The following is an 18,357-nucleotide window of genomic DNA, read 5'->3' on the forward strand; positions in this document are numbered from 1 at the left end:
CCTTCCTTGGGTGTGAACACCTTCGTTGGGAGATATTACTTCTCCGTATCAGGTATAATTCTCTCCTATTCCTTTTGGTTCAGATCTGGTTCAGTTTAAAGTTGAAGATTGATCATTGAAAATATAATTTTCTAAATAGGGAATGTGATTCCCAGTTGAAGGGAGAGAAAAATTTTTGAAATTCGCCCCTTATTCCGCAATCTTTGGGCGTCCATGGGATGGATCTCTCATCCCTTCACCATGTTCAATACTAAGAATCCCAATCCCACCAAATTGAGTGGGCCAACAGAACATATTCTTGATCATTTAAACGGAGATATGTGTATATTATATTTTGTTCCGAGCTATAATGGTTTGGCTAAACTTGTTAGCAAAACCTGCCCACGGTTAGATTTTCTGTGAATGTTAGAGCTTCAGTTGCAACACAACCCTCTAGAGCAACTTACGGCCAAATCCATGAACACCCTATGAGCACCGCCCAACTAAGAAACTTTTGCATGATATTTGTTTTGCCACAGTTGCTTGTTGGTAACACATTCCCCACAGTAAAGATGTAGTAGGGAGGTAATATGTTATGCACTGCTTCCCTGTGTTATCCTTGGGACACCTCAAGGTAGAGATGCATAGATAGTAGGGAACATATCGTATGTGCAGTATCAAAGGCCTGAAGGATGAGATTAGCACCAATGCTCCCTTCATGTTGCTTTAGATAAGAATTTGCAAATAGTCGACAAGTGTGTTGTATTTACTCATGATCCCCCACTTACTGAGGTTATTGATTGTTTATATAAAGCTTTTCAAGATTTATTACATGCCTTGTTACCGAATGTAAGTTGGTGCCGAGAACGGAGAACTTCTGAATTTTTCTTATTGAGTTTCAACTAGTATTTATAATTACAAAGATAGTCTCGGTTGTGGTGTAACAAGTCATCTAACTGACTGGACTACAAGTGGGTCAAGCGGTTAAACTACACGTGGGCCTGAGACTCTAATCCTAACACCCCTTCAACTTGGAGCGTTGGAAGGCATCAAAACACCCAACTTGGAGAGGAAATGGTGAATTTTTTCTACGAGAAGAGCCTTTGTGAGAAGATCAGTTGGCTGAGAAGAGCTCGATAAGTGATGAGTTTGTAAAGAGCAATTTTGCACATGTTCACGAACGAAATGACAGTCAATTTTAATGTGTTTCATTCTTTCATGAAAAACCGGATTACTGCATGTGAAGTGATGCCTTGCTGTCACAATGTAGTTGCATATGTGATGAAAGTTGAATGGTGAGATCGGTTAAGAGATGTCGAAGCCAAACTAATTCAACTGTGACGGAGGCCATTGCCTGCCGAGGAGCAAGAAACAATCGGTTGCTTCTTGCTTTTCCAAGATAGAGGAGACGAGCTGAGTAAGGTGATGTAGCCAGTGGTTGATCGTTGGATGACAAAATAACTAGCCCAGTCAGAATCGGTGTATCTATTGAGAATAAGGCTGTTGTTGCTCAGAAGAGATATGCCATGCAATGGAGTGCCTTTGAGATATCGAACAACATGTAAGGCAACGTCAAGTTGAGGCAGTTTACAGCAAATGAGAGGTCGAGCCTGGTGACTGTGATATAAACTAAGCGGCCCACCCAATCTTCGATATGGTGATGGGTCGGACAAGATGGGGCTAGAAGTGTCATCAAAATGGCATTTGACCTCCATGGGTGTTGATGACGGTTTGAAGTCTTGCATCCCAGTATTAAGAAGAATATCAGTTATGTATTTATGTTGACTGAGAAAGATGCTTTCAACAGAACAGGACTTCAAGGCCCAAAAATATATTTTGGGGGGCCAAGATCTTTGATTTTAAACTTGTCATCATGATCTTCTTGAGTGTTGTGATGCGTATAGAATCATTTAAAGCAAGGAGCCCAAACAATATTTTGGGGGCCAAGATCCTTGGTTTTAAACTAAAGGGAGAAAGGCTTGAGTAAAAATTTCAAACTACATGTGGGAGGCTTGTTTAAGAACATAGAGGGATTTTTGCAATTTGCAAACTCTATGCTTTTCTTCATGGGCAAATCCTTGAGGAATGGTCATGTATACTTCCTCGTGAAGTTTACCGTGTAAAAAAACATTATTAACATCAAATTGATGAATTTCCCAATTTCTTATTGCAGCCATTGCCAAGAGACACCACACTGTGATTAATTTTGTTACTGGGGCAAAAGTGTCATGGTAATCAAATCCTTCAACCTAGGTATATCCCTTGGCTACAAAGCAAGCTTTGAACCTCTCCATGGAGCCATCCGCTTTGTATTTGATTTTATAGACCCATTTTGAATCAATTGGTCGCTTTCCTAGAGGTAAGTCCACAAGAATCCAAGTATTATTGCACTATAGGGCTGAGACTTCATCTACCATGGCTTGATGCCATCGGAGATCACTATTGGCTTGAGTAAATGTAGGGCCCAATTGGCACATCTTTCCATGCGGTCTTTTGGCTATTTACAAGTCGAGAAGACTAATTTTTTATTTATTTCTATTTGGCACATAGAAGATCTAGGCACCAAAAGACGGAACGCTGAAAAATGTGAAAAGCCCATTTTGGGATGATTTCAGGAAACTCCAAATGAAGCTTCTCGCATATTTTACGTTTTATTCTCACATGGAAAGACGCACGTCCACCAAACGTGTTTCAGGCTGCTTAGATCATCATGCAAAAGCTCAATGCGTCTTTTGACTATTAGAGCTACTAGAAGATCTTCCCAAAAAGACGCCAAACGGGCCCGTAATTGGTTTAGATTCTATCTGTGGAGAGATAGCTAGGTCTTGTGAATATAAGTGGACTGATGTGCCAAAGAAGGTAGTAGGTTAATGACATAGTCTTGGAGGTGGGTGGGGGGCCTGGTTGAGCACTTGGGCCGGGGCAGTGTGCCTATAGTATCATGCTAAATGTTAATAGTATTAGGCAGTGCAACATATGGCTTATTGCTGCTTATGGATTGGAGGTCAATGGATGATGGATTGGGTAGTGAAATGGGTTGTGTTTGATCAAATGTTTGCATGATAGTGGGATGGACTTCAGTTTGTGGAGTGTTAGATGTGTGGCTCATTGTGACACTAGCAAGTGCACTAGCCGTTCAAGTAATAAAGTAGTGAGTGAAGTATCGTTCCCACGAGGATTTAGGAAACAAGTATCAATACTAAATTGAGTACTTCTTATCTGATTAACAAATAAATCAAAACTTTAATGAAATCTAAAAATCCTAAATTAAAATCTATCTAAATCATTGGTCCAATTGCCTTCAAATCAGGTTAGAAGAGTAAGCAGTAAATTTCAATCTCAGAATTCAGCAATCTATCAATTTGGATCATTCGAATAAATCATAATTGAGCCTTAGTTTGGTGAAACCCCAAGGTCATGAACAACCTCTCTCAAGCACATGTTCATCCTATGCATGAGTGACAATTCTTCTATCTCTAACAAAAATCTAATCCCCATGCATGCATTTCTTCAAACACTTCTAAGGCATCAATTCAAAACTGAATTGATCACCAACTGAATTGTGCAAGTTATCTCTAATCTTGCATCCAATTCAGTTCTTGAATAGTAGATCTGAATTCCTAGAGTCTCTCTCAAGCACTCTAGGAATTCCAAGCTTTAGATCCATTCGGCCAATCTGAAAATTGCAGATTTGAATTCTCTTTCAAACAATTCAGATCTTGCAATCTCAGATCTGAATTCTCAGATTTGAATTTTGAAGGTTAGTTGGCCGAATTAATCTACAAAAACACCCTTATTCAAGAAACTCCAAGTACAATTCATGACCATTCGAATGAATAAAAAAGAATTAGATTGTTGAACTGAAATTTTACAAGCTGAAATACATCAAGGAAGAATGGAAGAAGGAGAAAGAAGAAAGAAAATATAACAAAGAAACAGAATTCAAATTAAAGGAGAATGAAACTACAATTGAGTTATTACAAATGATCTTTGAATCACAAACCCCCAATTTCGAAATTCACCTTCTCTTCTAACTTGCTTGTATTGAACTTCCTTCAGTCCTTCTTCTTCTTCTTCCTTGCGCCTAACCTTCTTCTCTTCTCTTCTCTCATGGTGGCCGAACATCTAAGAGTGGGAGAGCATTCCTCTCAAGCAATTGAACACCTCTCCCCCCTCCTAGACGCCTCCTTATATAGTTTTTCAAGGGGGCTCTTGCCCCTTCTTGAAGCCTCTAGAATGGGGTGTATTACACCCCTTTCTTGAGCTTTCTAGAGCTCTCTTGAAAGCTTCCTAAGGGCTGCTATTTGGGCTGCACTTAGGCTCTCTCTTAGCACATGATAGCTATACATTGAGCTGCTCTTTTGGGCTGAGAATGGGCCTTCCTTGCTGGGCCGAATTCTACTCTTAGCTAGGCTTTATTTTCTTGGGTTTTCTCAAGGAATCCACTTGCTCTTCTTGGGCCGAAGTGCTCTCTCTTGCTTCCACAATCGGGCTGGGTTGGATTTGGTCTTTTTGAACCTTCTTTTCTTGCTTTTTTCCTTCATTTTCTTGGATTAATTACCCCTGAAACTTATTCTTAGCATTAAGCTAAATTAAGGCAAAAATTAATAAAACCGGCATAAAAATCCATGCTAAAGTCCTCAAAAATTATAGATAAATTGTAGGTTCATCATTAGACAGTGTATGCCCTTAGCTCCAATCAGATTGATGTACATATCCATTTATTGTAAATGAATAAAAGTATATAATTGATTCATATTATATTTGGTATGTTTCTGTGTAATTACCCTTAAACTGGACACTTATGAGACTCGTGTTAGTTTAGAATGTTCTCAGCCATTGGATAGACTTAGGGAAGTTTATCCTATCAAGGTTGACACTAATATGCTGCCAAATTGGTTGGGGTGGTTGGTCTCAGCTGCCAGGGTGAAACCCAAAGCACATGTAATGTGTGTTTGTTTGAAACACTAAACCTGGACCATTTTCTAGTTATGCCCTAGACCTTGGAGATGGTGGGAAAAATTGGAAAGTTACACCTAGCCCCTAGACTCGATTATGGTATTGCACTGAGTGCTAGATTGGACTATCTTTGTTATGCCAATCAATAAGATCCTTAGAGGGTGTCAAAACCTAGGTATATTGGGAAAGTCTGAGAATTCACTCCAGTGGGTGATTATAGTGACAGGATCAGCCCCTTTATCGGACAAAGTGAATGATCGTGACTACACCCTCTCTAATGGAAACCAAAACTGCTGGCAATCGATTTCAAACTTGATTGAGATTTGTTTTGCAAAATATATTTATAATATATATATTATGTTTTAAGAAAAATGTTTTAATTCCCAAGATCCATCCGAGCAGAGAGTGCAACACTATACCTTGCAACCGATGGAGAGGTCCTCTCTTGTCGGACAATGCTTGATCATTAAGGGCTAAAAGGTTAAGTGTAAGACCATTTAGGCCTATTATACCTAATGGGCTAATCTCACTTAAGACCATTGTCCTTGGGTCTTCATAAGATGGATAGACTCAAGGACCATTTAGTGTAAATGTTGGGCCCATTAAGAGCCCATACCGATGGACTCGGGGGTTCACTGTGCTTAGTAGTGAATTCAGCCAAGCTTTGTCACCAAAGCTAGGCTGAACCCAAATGGGCTTTTGTGAGGTCAATGTTGGGGTCCCACAGCATACAAAGATATTCAAATTAGCTAGCAACTAAAAGGGGACGTGAACCATTTACTTAATGGGCCTAGGGCCCATGATTAATTAGATTAATCAAGATGTCACATGACAGTTTAAAGTAGTCATGTGACATTGGCGAATTTGGAAATGGATATGGGCTTGGATTAGCAAATAGGATAAGAGGATAAGTCTTATCCACTTAAAGAGTCCAGATCCAAATAAAAATTTGGATTATGAAGCTCCTAATTGGATTAGGAAAGTTACTCTTTAAGGTATTTAAATAAAGGAGGGTGAACTGCTCTAGTTTTTATACACTTCTCTCAGTTTTCTCTCTCCTACTCTTGCTGCCCTAAACCTAATTCGACCTCCATTCTTGAACTGATATTATGATATCTGATTTTTGCAAGAAAACATTAGATTTATTTCGTATTCATCCCCCTTGCTTGATCCAAGCTGTTGGATTGCAGCTCTTGTTAAAGTGTGTTGCTGAACCGGCTTCACCCTAAGCTGCTCCATCTTCAGTGGAGGCTGGTTTTGGTACCCTCTTTGGGCGTGAACACCCACTTTGGGAACTATACATGTGGAATCCGTATCAGGTTATCTTCTCCCTTTCTTTTGGTTTTAGATCTGGTCCAATTCGGTGTAAGAACGATTCTTGAAAAATGCAATTTTTCTAAAACTGGGAATACGATTCCCAGAAGGGTAAAGAAAATTTTTGAAATTTCGCCCAGTCATCTATATGGCTGATTGCTGCTTATGGGTTGGGGATCAATGGATGATGGACTAGGTAGTGAAATGGGTTGTGTTTGGTCAAATGTTTGCATGATAATGGGATGGTCTTCAGTTTGTGGAGGTGGTGAAACAACTATGTCGTCAAATGTGAGGTTAGGAGATGAGAAAATGCGTGGTTCAAGGATGGTGGTGGCAGGTTGTTGTTTCTTGAAAGGGAATTGAGACTCATAAAAGATGGCATCTCATGCAGTAAACAATTGGCGTGACTCAAGGTCATATAATTTGTATTCCTTTTGGCCATTGGGATATCCTACAAAGGCACATCGAATGGCTCTACTAGAAAAATTTATCATGAGGTTTGGGGTGAACCTGCGCATAGCACAAACACCCAAAAGATTTCATGTGATCATAACAAGGTGGGTTTTGGAACAAGACTTCATAGGGTGACTTGTTTGAGAGCAACGGGGTCGGTAAGTAGTTGATAATGTAAACTGCAGTTTGTAAGCACACACCCCAAAATGATATAGGCATGTGGACATAGAATGGAGCACTCACCCCATTCTGTTGAGGCGTGTCAATACAACTACGTTGGAATTCAACCCTTGTGCAACAAGAAACTCTTGCAAGGGGTGTGAATGGAATTCAGACCCATTATCTGAACGGAGAAATTTGAGTGTGTATCCAAACTATCGAGGGATCATTGAACAAAAAAAAAGTAGAAAAGATACATCATATAATTTATTACAAAGTAGATAAACCCAAGTACATTTGCTAAAATCATCGACCAATGTAAGGAAGTATCGAACTCCACTATGAGATGGTGTCTTATAGCCTCCCCAAATGTCACAATGGACTAATTGAAATGGTTAAGAAGACTTGGACTGGCTGATAGAAAGTGGTAGCCGAGTTTGCTTGGCTTTGTGACAAGTGTCACAACAATGCTTTGAAGAGACAAGAAGTATTCCAAAAATGAATGACCTGTGTTTGCAAGATGCATGTCCTACGCGTTGGTGCTATGTTGTGGAATTTGTGGTGGAAGTGATGTAAATAGATGCATGTTGTGTTAGACAGTTATGCCCTAAGCCCCATTCAGATTGATGCACCTTTTGACATTTATTGTAAATGAATAAAGTACATAATTGATTCATGTCATTGTGGTGTGTTTCTGTGTAATTCCCTTAAACTAGACACTTATGAGACTCGTGTTAGTTTAGAATCTTCACAGCCGTTGGATAGATCTGGGGAGATTTATCCTGTCAAGGCTGGCACTGATGTACCGCCAAGTTGGTTGGGGTGGCTTGTCTCAACTGCCAGGGTGAGACCTGAGGTACATGCAGTGTGGGTTTTCTTGAAACCCTAAACCGGACCAAAATTCTAGTATTGCCTTGGACCTTGGAGATAGATGGGCAAAATTGTAATGTTACACCTAACCCTTGGACTCGATTATGATACTACACTAGGTGTCGGATTGGGCTGTCTTTGATATACCAATCAATGAGATCCTTGGAGGAGGTCAAAACCTGGGTATGTTGGGACAGTCTGAGAATTCATTTGAGTGGGTGATCATAGTGACAGGATCAGCCCCTTTGTCCGACAAAGTGAATGACCGGGGGTGCACTCTCTCTGATGGAAACCTAAAACTACTGGTAATTGATTTCAACCGTTGAAATTTGTTTTTTTGCAAAATATATTTATATAAAGACACACACACACACACACACACACACATATATATATACATATATTATGGTTTTGAAATGTTTGCAAAAGGTTTTAATTCACAGGATCCATGTGGGTAGAGAGTGCAACATTATTCCTTGCAGTCGAGGGAGAGGTCATCTCTTGTCGGGCAGTGTTTGATCATTATAGGTTGAGAGGTTAAGTGTAAGACAATTGAGGGTAATACCTGATGGGATAATCTTGCATTTGCCCACATTTCTTGGGTTTTCATAAGGTGGCTGGACCCAATGACCATTTAGTATAAATGTTGGGCCCATTAAGAGCCCATAGGTGATGGACTCAGGGGTTCACTGTCTCTTACAGTGAATTTGGCGAAGCCTTGTAACAAAGGCTGGGCTGAACCCATGTGGCTGATGTGTAGATCAATGTTTGGGTCCACGCCATACAAGAAAAGCCAACTGGCAGTAGGTTAAGAGGTTAAGTAAGCATATAAACTTAATGGGACTAAAGCCCAATTCAAACTGGGTTAATTAGATTAATTAAATAAGGGAAATCTGGGTTTGGATCAGTAGATAAGGATAAGCGGATAAGTCTTATCCACTTAAAGAGTCCAGATCCAAGTAAATATTTGGATCAGGAAACTCCTAATTTGATTATGATCAAGTTGATCTTAAACTGCAGATAAGATAAGGGATTATCCTTATCACTTAAAGAGTCCAAATCCAAATAAAGATTTGGATTAGGAAACTTCTAATCAGATTAGGAGGTTGTCTCTTTAAGGCTATAAATAAGAGAGTTGGGCAGACATGCAAAAGACACAACAGACATTACAACAGTATATAGAGTTCTCCCCTATTCTTGCTGCCCCTACCCAATTCGATCTCCACTTGTGGGAGTGATCAAGAATTGTTCTTGATATTACTTCTTGATAGAAGAGGCAATTTGAAGTTGTGCTCACCAGCCCTCTACCCCATTCTTGCTGAAGAATTCAGTTCTTGCTAAAGAGTCGTCTTGCTTATCCTACTTCACCTCACACTGTGTCATATTCAGTGGAAGCAGTTTTTGGATTTCTCCTTGGGCTTGAACACCTTCATTGGGAGTTACTGCTACTCCGTATCAGGTATATCCCTCTCCTCCCTTTTGATTTCATATCTGGTCCAGTTTGGTTCAAGATTGATTCTTGAAACTACAATTTTCTAAAATAGGGAATGCGATTCCCAGATGGGAAAGAGAAATTTTTAAAATTTTGCCCAACCTTCCTGCAGGGTTCGGCCATCTATATGATGGATCTCTCATCCCTTCAGTGGTATCAGAGTTAGGTTCAAATCTTGAATCGAATTAAACCATATCTGGATCTGCGCAAATGGGCAGAAGGCATTCTACCTGATTTGCATAGTTAACGTATTTCTAGGAAATCGGTTCCCAGTTTTTGGGCAAATGATCTGAAATTAAATTTTTTTTTAATCTGATTTATATTTAGAATTTTTCTATATATTTTTCTTGGACTATGGGCTGTTCGTATGGTGGAGATCTGATTCTTTTATTGGCGCAAGAAATCTGCGCACTTGCTGATTTATTATTTTCATTCTTGGTATGTAATTAATTTTATTTTTTTTAATTTTAGAAGGAATGTATAGGAATTTGAATCTGATGTAGTAATAGTAGAAAATTAGGTTTTCTATTTTATTTCATTCGAAGATGAAACAGAAAGCACAAAGGAGAGAATTTCGTAGATTCGGGTTCAGCAATCTGTGATTTGCAGTTTTGGGAATTGCATATTGTGAACTGATCTTTGTTTTGCAGGGTAGCAGTCTTATGAACAGCTCTCTTACTGATTCTTGAGTGTCATGCATCAATTATTTAATTTCAGATCATCTTCTTGAATTGAGTCTTGAATTAAACATCAAACCCTAGACCCATTCGAACCAGATTGGACCAAACTGGTTGGACCGAATCTGTGGTTCGATAGGGGGATGTTCTCAACCCAAAAATTTTCTATATGGGCCATGTGGTTGATGGTTAATTGTAAGATGCAATTCAACCTACATCTGTAAAACCCAGTTTTAATCTATTAAAACTGCTTTAGCCCAATTTAGCATAAATGCTATATGGGCCAAAATACTCTTTGCAGTTCAACCCATATACCTAGATAATATTAATTGGTAATATTATGAAATTAAATGGACTTTATATATGGGTTTTACAGTTATTTAATTGATTGGATTAATTATGGATTTCATGCATGTGATGTATGGATGTGTGATGTGCTACGTTCATGGGCCATAAGCACTTGGTCCATGCTAATTCAACAGTGGATCTTACGCACACCATGGTTGAATGCACATCATTTCCATGGTGTCCTTAAGATCATTGGATGATCTTCCTACGTGATGGGTTCCACTCCAGCTTCTTCCCCAAGAGGAACCATGCAAAACCTTAGCCGTTTAAGGGCCCATCTAAATCTGGCTTTATGAAAGCTAGTGGTGGGATCCACTTTAGTTTGACCTAAATAAGATTTAGGGAGTTTTTTTATCCCTCCATTAGACATAAGTGCATGTGATAGGGAATTTCATATGATGAATTCTCTAAAGGCCTTCCATCATTAGTATGAAGGTTAACTGTATTGACGGGCGTGGATGCACCATAAAATTGCACTATCCATCTACTAATGCAGTTGGCTGGATTGCTTCATGAGATGATAGGGGCGTCATAGTCCGATGTGGGAGGGGCCTATCCTAAAATGGAAGACTCTCTCATGGTACCTTGGAGTTCACGAATATGATGGGTGAACACTTATTGGATAGAAAGGTTTAACCTAAAATGGCTATGAACCTTTTCTGACAGAGACCAAAGGGAAAGCACATAAGATGAGTGAAAAGATATTCTTCACAAAAGGTTTTGTAGCTTAAACAGTTGGCTTCATGCACCCTATGTGGTTTCCCACATTTCCAGAAACACAACTGTCTCTGTCACTAAGATTGGAGGGAATCTTAGAGATGCCCAAAATGGAAATTAAACATAGATTAAAACCCCTTTCTATGTGATGGCATAAATCAATAAGGTTGTGGACTTACAAATCTCCCTTGCCTTTACCAAAAATGGCAAACGGAATCACCAAATTGTTGGATGATAACAAACTCAAGGGCCCTAATTATGCTAACTAGTTCCAAAACTTTATGCCGGTTCTAATATCTGAGAAATTAGACAAAATTACTAAGAACCCTGCACTGGATCGTCCGGGTGGCAGGGCTTTTCAGGACCGAAGAAGAGAGTATCAAGAATGGGAAGAGAAAAACTCTCTTGCCTGGTGTTATATTATAGCTTCTTTGGAGAATCCAATATAGTGACAATTTGATAAGATCGAAGTGTCCAAGGATATATTGGATAGTCTAAAGACTATGTATGAAGAGCATAACCATTCTACTCAACAAAATGTCTTAAAATTGTTTATAACCATTGTTTAAAGATGATGGGCTATATCAATGAACTGGAGGCTCTTAGGTTAGGGCTAGATCATGACACCAAAATTGATGTTGTCCTCAATTCCTTACCTCCATCCTTCAATCAGTTTATCATGAATTACAATATGAATAAGCTAAATGTTAGCCTTCAGGAACTCAACAATATGTTGCAAATGGCTGAAGAACTGATTAAGAAGGATAAGCCAATAGCCATGCTTGTTGAAGGTAGCAAATCGGGCAAGAAAAAGCAGAAGGCTTTGAAGAAGGGTAGCAAAACTAAAAGGCAGAAGAAAGATAGGGCATCAGATGCCTGTCACTTCTGCAAACAGACCGGTCACTGGAAGAGGAATTGTCTTCAATATCTAGAGACTAAGAAGCAAGGTAATTTTGAATTTTTTATCATAGAGACCAATTTGTTGGTCACTTCTGCTTCCTAGTGTATTGACGGGGCTTCAACCCATGCGTGTAACTCACTACAGGGGTTCAAGATAAGTAGAAGACTGAGTTCCGGAGAAGTGACGCTCTACTTGGGGACTTCTACAATAGTTGCATCTACAACCATAGGAAATATAGAACTAGTTTTTAGAGAATGAACAATTGTACTTAAAAATTGTCTTTTCGTAAAATTTAAGAAGAAATTTGATTTTTGTCTCAAAATTGTGCATGGATGGTTATTCTATCTTATTTAGTAATGTGATTACTATTAAATAGAACAACAAATTCCTCACATACGGAGAACTTGAGAACGGTCTCTATGTTCTCCATCCTTCTCTGGAAACAAACATTACCAAAACTACGTTAGAAATAATCCCCAAGAAGAGGACTTGTGATCTTACGTGCCTGTGGCATTACCAACTTGGCCACATTAACAAAAATCGTATCACAAGGTTGGTAAAGGATGGTCCTTTGGATTTTTTAACCATAGAAGATCTTCCAACCTGTAAACCTTGCCTTTAGGGTAAGATAACAAAATGACCATTTGCGGGAAAGCCTGAAAGATCTACATGCACACTTGACCTTATACATACTGATATATGTGATCCCCTAAATGTTAGGGCACATAACCAACATGCTTATTTTATAACCGTTACCGATGATTACTCATGGTATGGTTATGTGTACCTAATGAGACATAAGTCTAAATCTTTTGAAAAGTTCAAAGAATTCAGACAAGAAGTCGAGAAACAATTAGGGAGAGAAATTAAGACCCTTCAATCACAACTAGCTCCTCCTGCTACATCACAGTTAAACGGTGTGACAGAAAGGAGGAACCAGACTTTATTGGATATGGTCTGATCACTTCTCGTACACTCGGAACTACCCACATCCTTTCGGGGTTACGCATTAGAGACTGCGATATACGTACTAGACCAGGTTCTAACCAAATTGTTATGGACACATCACCCGGCAGCACACTGCAATGCAGTCATAGGTAGCGGCACACACAGCAGCACACATAGCCCGACAGCGCCGCACAGCAGCACGCATCACCCGGCAACGCACAGCATGCACCGCCTGGTAGCACGCAACACGCACCACCCAGCAGCGCGCAGCATGCACCGCACAGCAGTAGCACTAGGCAGCAGCACGCGCTGCACGGCAGCAGCACTGTGAGATGCGCGCCGCCGACAGTGCAGTAGGGCGGGACCCACACGATAGCTCATCAGGGTGGGTCCACACTTATCTTTCCACATCAGCTCTGCTTGCCAACTCGCCGCTAGCTACACCATTCCTCATCCCTTATCCTTATCTTATCTTATCTTATCTTAAGTAAGAGTTGTGTTACCATTAGGAGTAGGTAATTAGGAGTTTGAGTTTAAGTTGGATTACCCTAGCCTAGCCGAATCCAACAAGGAGTTTCCTTCTGTAATCTCCTATTTAAGGAGCTACGAATTGAAGTAAAGGCATGTAATTTTCAACCAAGAAAGGTGTTAAGAGAGTTTGGGTGATCTCTTGGACAAATCACCCACGCGATTGCCACAATAGGGTCTGTACGCAAGGACAAGGGCAAGGGAAGACAAGAGTCTCTCCTGGTGGACCGACCCGTGACGAGATCCTACGCGTGGGCCCATAACATTCTGGTATCAGAGCCTACCACCATGGGGGAACAAGAGCCACTGTCTTCCAAGGTTCACAAACTGGAACACAAACTTGCAGAGACCAACATGGAAGTTTGTGAGGTCAATGATGATGTCCGGGAGCTTCGACACTTGTTGGAGACATTCTTAGCCAACAGGGAAAGGAACTTAGAAGGAACCGCCACCAACAACAGTCGCAAGCCGGACTGGGCAGAAACGTCCGGCGAACATCAGATGGCCACCCCAACTGCCCCTGTTATCCCCAAATACAGTTGGCTAGAATTTCTGTCCTACAACGGCACTAGAGACCCACTGGGATGGTTGTACCGCTACAAACAGTTCTTCCGCAACCAGTGCACCGATGACAGAGACAAGGTCAGTCTGACCGCTTTCCACCTCATAGAAGAGGCACAGCTCTGGTTCTACCGTCTAGAGCAGGAAGAACCCGGGCTTAGTTGGGAACAATTTAAATCCTATTGCCTCCTCCGGTTTGGACCCCCATTGACAAGTAACCCACTGGGCGAACTAATCAACCTCAAGCAAACCGAGACTGTGGTGGATTATCAGCGCCAGTTCCAAACCCTTCTCTCCAGAGCAGCCTCGATACGCCCAAACCAGCAAGTCGACATGTTCACAGCAGGGCTAGTGGAACCCCTAAGAGTGGACGCCAAGATGCAGCACCCCCCTAAACTAGTCACAACTATAAACCTTGCACGTGCCTTCGAAAGGAAGATGCAGATCTCCCATGGGGGCTTCGGTATAAGACGGCCAACATCAACATGGATGCCTTCGAAGATAACAGGAGTGACTTCCTCTTTGATCACCAGCACAGAACCAAGGCTCCCTGCAAGCAACCCCTCTAGATCAGCATCAAGCATAGGAAGCAGCAGGTCTGCACCCCCCATTAGGCGGCTGACCCAAGCCGAGATGGCAAAACGACGCGCAAGGGGGCAGTGCTTCAACTGCGATGACCTGTACTTCGCCGACCACAAGTGTAAGTTGTTCTGTCTCCTAGTAGAAGAACAAGAACAGAAAGAGGACAAACCTGCTACATCAGAACCAGAAATCTCCCTCCATGCATTAATAGCAGAGCGGCCAGTCCATATTCTAGTAGACTCGGGTAGCACCCACAATTTCATCAGCGAACAGGCAGCCCACAAGTTAGAACTGCCCATGGAAAGAAGGCCACAATTACAAGTGGCCATGGCAAACGGGGAAAGAGTTCATAGCCCCAGAATTTGCAAGGACACCAGAATTCAGGTCGGAATAGAGTCCTTCCAAGCAGATTTATTCGTACTATCCTTGGATGAATTCGACATCATCCTAGGTGTCAAATGGCTGATCACGCTTTAACCAATCCTATGGGGTTTCGCCGCCCTGACCATGACCTTCCACTTGGATGGCAAACCAGTCACATAGCAGGGAACCAGAATAAGAACAAGGGCGCAACTACATACACTCCAAGGTGGGGACTCATGCGCAACAGATATGGGAAAGCTCCTTACGGACTTCTCTACAGTATTCAAGGATCCCAAGGGGCTTCCCCCTCCCAGAGCTTGCAACCACCGAATCCCTCTGATAACCGGATCAGATCCTGTTGTTGTTAGGCCCTACCGCTACCCACATCGGTAGAAAGATGAAATAGAAAGGCAATGCGCATACATGTTACAGCAAGGGATCATCCACCCCAGCCGCTCCCCCTTCTCCTTCCTAGTTCTTTTGGTGCCCAAGCAAGACGGGACTTGGAGATTCTGTGTGGATTACAGAGAGCTTAACGGTCGGATGATCAAGGATAAGTTTCCCATCCCAGTCGTAGATGAGTTGTTAGACGAACTCCGTGGAGTGCAGTACTTCTCCAAGCTAGACATCCGATCAGGATACTTCTAGGTCCGAATGACCCCAGAAGATGTAGAGAAAACGGCCTTCAAAACACACCATGGCCACTTCGAGTTTTTGGTCATGCCCTTCGGTCTTAGCAACGCCCTCCACATTCCAAGCCCTGATGAATGAGGTGTTTCACTTCCATCTCCGCAGATTTGTCTTGGTATTTTTTGACAACATCCTAGTCTATAGCAAATCGTGGGTAGAGCACGTGCAGCATCTGCGAATTGTTCTTGAACTCTTGCAACAACATCAGCTCTTCCTCAAACGGTCAAAATGCTCCTTTGGGAATGTAGGGTCCTTTACTTAGGACATGTGATTAGCAGTCAAGGGGTCACTGTGGATGACTCCAAGATTCAGACCATCAAAGAATGGCCCATACCGCAATCCATCAAGGCCCTCCGCAGTTTCCTAGGGCTGACTGGCTACTACCGCAAGTTCGTTCACAATTACGGACTACTGGAAGGCCCGCTAACAAGTCTGCTCAAGAAAAATGCCTTCCTCTGGGACGGTACAGCTGAAGCAGCCTTTGTAAAATTAAGAAAAGCCCTCTCCTCCACACCAGTTCTACACTTGCCAAACTTTGATCTTGAGTTCACAGTGGAGTGTGACGCATCGGGCACCGGCATAGGCACGATACTAATGCAACAAGGGCACTCAATCGCCTTTTTCAGCCACAAGCTGGCCGATCGCCACCTTAAGTTGCTCGCCTACGAATGAGAACTTATTGGCCTAGCTAAGGTAGTGCAGCACTGGAGGCCATACCTATGGGGAAGATCTTTCATAGTCAAGACGGACCATTACAGCCTCAAATATCTGCTGGAACAACGGCTTACCACCTCGCCACAACAGCATTGGGTCAGCAAACCCTTTGAACCTTGCCGCAGATGCCTTGTCCCGTCGAGAAGACGACATGCTACTTCATGCAATCTCACAGCCTCGAGCCTCCCTGTTGGAAGACATTCAGAATGAACTGCCACAGTCACCCGAATGGAACGATCTGCTCAAGAAAATATAGGCGGGAACGACCAACTCCAATTGGAGCATGCAGGACGGGTTGCTACTGTACAAGGGCCGAATTTATCTTCCAACTGACTGCCCCTTAATTCCCTCCATTATCTCCAGCATACACAGCCACACATGAGGGTATCCAAAAAACACTGCACCGCATCCATGCAGATTTCCACTAGCAGGGCATGAAGGCTTCGGTACGGGACTTCATCCAGAACTGTTCAACGTGCCAGTAGCAGAAGTGGGAAAATTTGCACCCAGTAGGCCTTCTCCAACCCCTCGCCCTCCCCACTCAGATCTGGGCAGATATTTCCATGGACTTCATCGAAGGCTTACCCAAGGTGGGAAGGAAATCGGTGATATTTGTGGTGGTGGACCGCTTCTCAAAGTATGCCCGCTTCCTCCCCTTATCTCACCCCTACAGCGCGGTTTCAATAGCCCACACCTTATTCGGCCACATCTTCCGATTGCATGGGCTACCCGAATCCATTGTAAGTGACAAGGACCCGATCTTTACCAGCACCTTCTGGAAGGAGCTCTTCCGACTGCAGGAAACAAACCTAGCCTTCTCCTTCGCCTACCATCCACAGACTGACGGCCAAACAGAGGTGGTGAACAGACAATAGAGATGTACCTCTGCTGCCTTGTGGGAGACCAGCCCAGGCACTGGGTGGAGTGCCTTTCGTGGGCCGAATATTGTTATAACACGTCCTACCACTCCTCCCTTGGCATGACTCCCTTCCGAGTAGTATATGGCCGAGATCCTCTCCGTCTCTTATCTTACGAACCAGGCTCAACACGACTGGAAGAAGTGGATCGCAACCTCCAAGGTCGTGACGCCCTCCTGGCCGAAGTCTCCTTGTGCCTACAACAGGCATAGGCGCACATGAAGCACGCCTACGATCAACACCACCGCAAAGTCACCTTCGAGCGGGGGCAGTTCATTTGGCTGAAGCTCCAACCCTACTGACAGCTCTCCCTCAGGCATCGAGGCCCCCCCAAGCTAACCCCAAAATTTTACAGGCCCTTCAAGGTTCTCAAGCAGATCGGGAAGGTTGCCTATCAACTCGAGCTACCGAAGCACAATAGAATCCATGACATCTTCCATGTGTCCCTCCTGAAGCCTTTTACAGGGACTCCCTCAGACCAAGTGCCTCCCCTACCACCTCTAAGGGATGACAGACCCATCCTCCAACCTTGGGCTCTAGTACGATCACGCATCAATCAGGGTACCTTCGAGGTTCTAGTGGAATGGGACGGACTACCATCAGCTGAGGCCACCTGGATTCCCGGGACCGATCTTCACAGCACCTACCCCGAACTCGAGTTTCAGGACAAGCTCGTAGTCCAGGAGGGGTGTAATGTTATGGACACACCGCCCGACAACACACTACGGTGCAATCATAGGCAGTGGCATGCATAGCAGGCCGCATAGCAGCACGCACCACCCGACAGCGCCGCATAGCAACACGCATCGCCCGGAAGCGCGCAACACGCATCACCCGGAAGCGCGCAACACGCACCGCGTGGCAGCGGGCAGCATGCACCGCCCGGTAGCGCGCAACACGCACCACCCAGCAGCACGCAGCATGCACCGCACGGCAGCAGCACTAGGCAGCAGCACGCACCGCACGGCAGCAGCACACACCACACGACAGTAGCACTGTGAGACACGCATGCCGCCAGTAGCAGCAGTAGGATGGGACCCACATGATAGGTCATCAGGGTGGGTCCACACTTATCTTACCACATCAGCTCTGCTCGCCAATTCACCGCCAGCTACTCCATTCCTCATCCCTTATCCTTATCTTATCTTATCTTATTTTAAGTAAGAGTTGTCTTACCATTAGGAG

The sequence above is a fragment of the Nelumbo lutea genome, chromosome 7, assembly GCF_056320005.1.
Source record: "Nelumbo lutea isolate HS-2025 chromosome 7, American lotus-T2T, whole genome shotgun sequence".
Lineage (NCBI taxonomy): Eukaryota > Viridiplantae > Streptophyta > Magnoliopsida > Proteales > Nelumbonaceae > Nelumbo > Nelumbo lutea.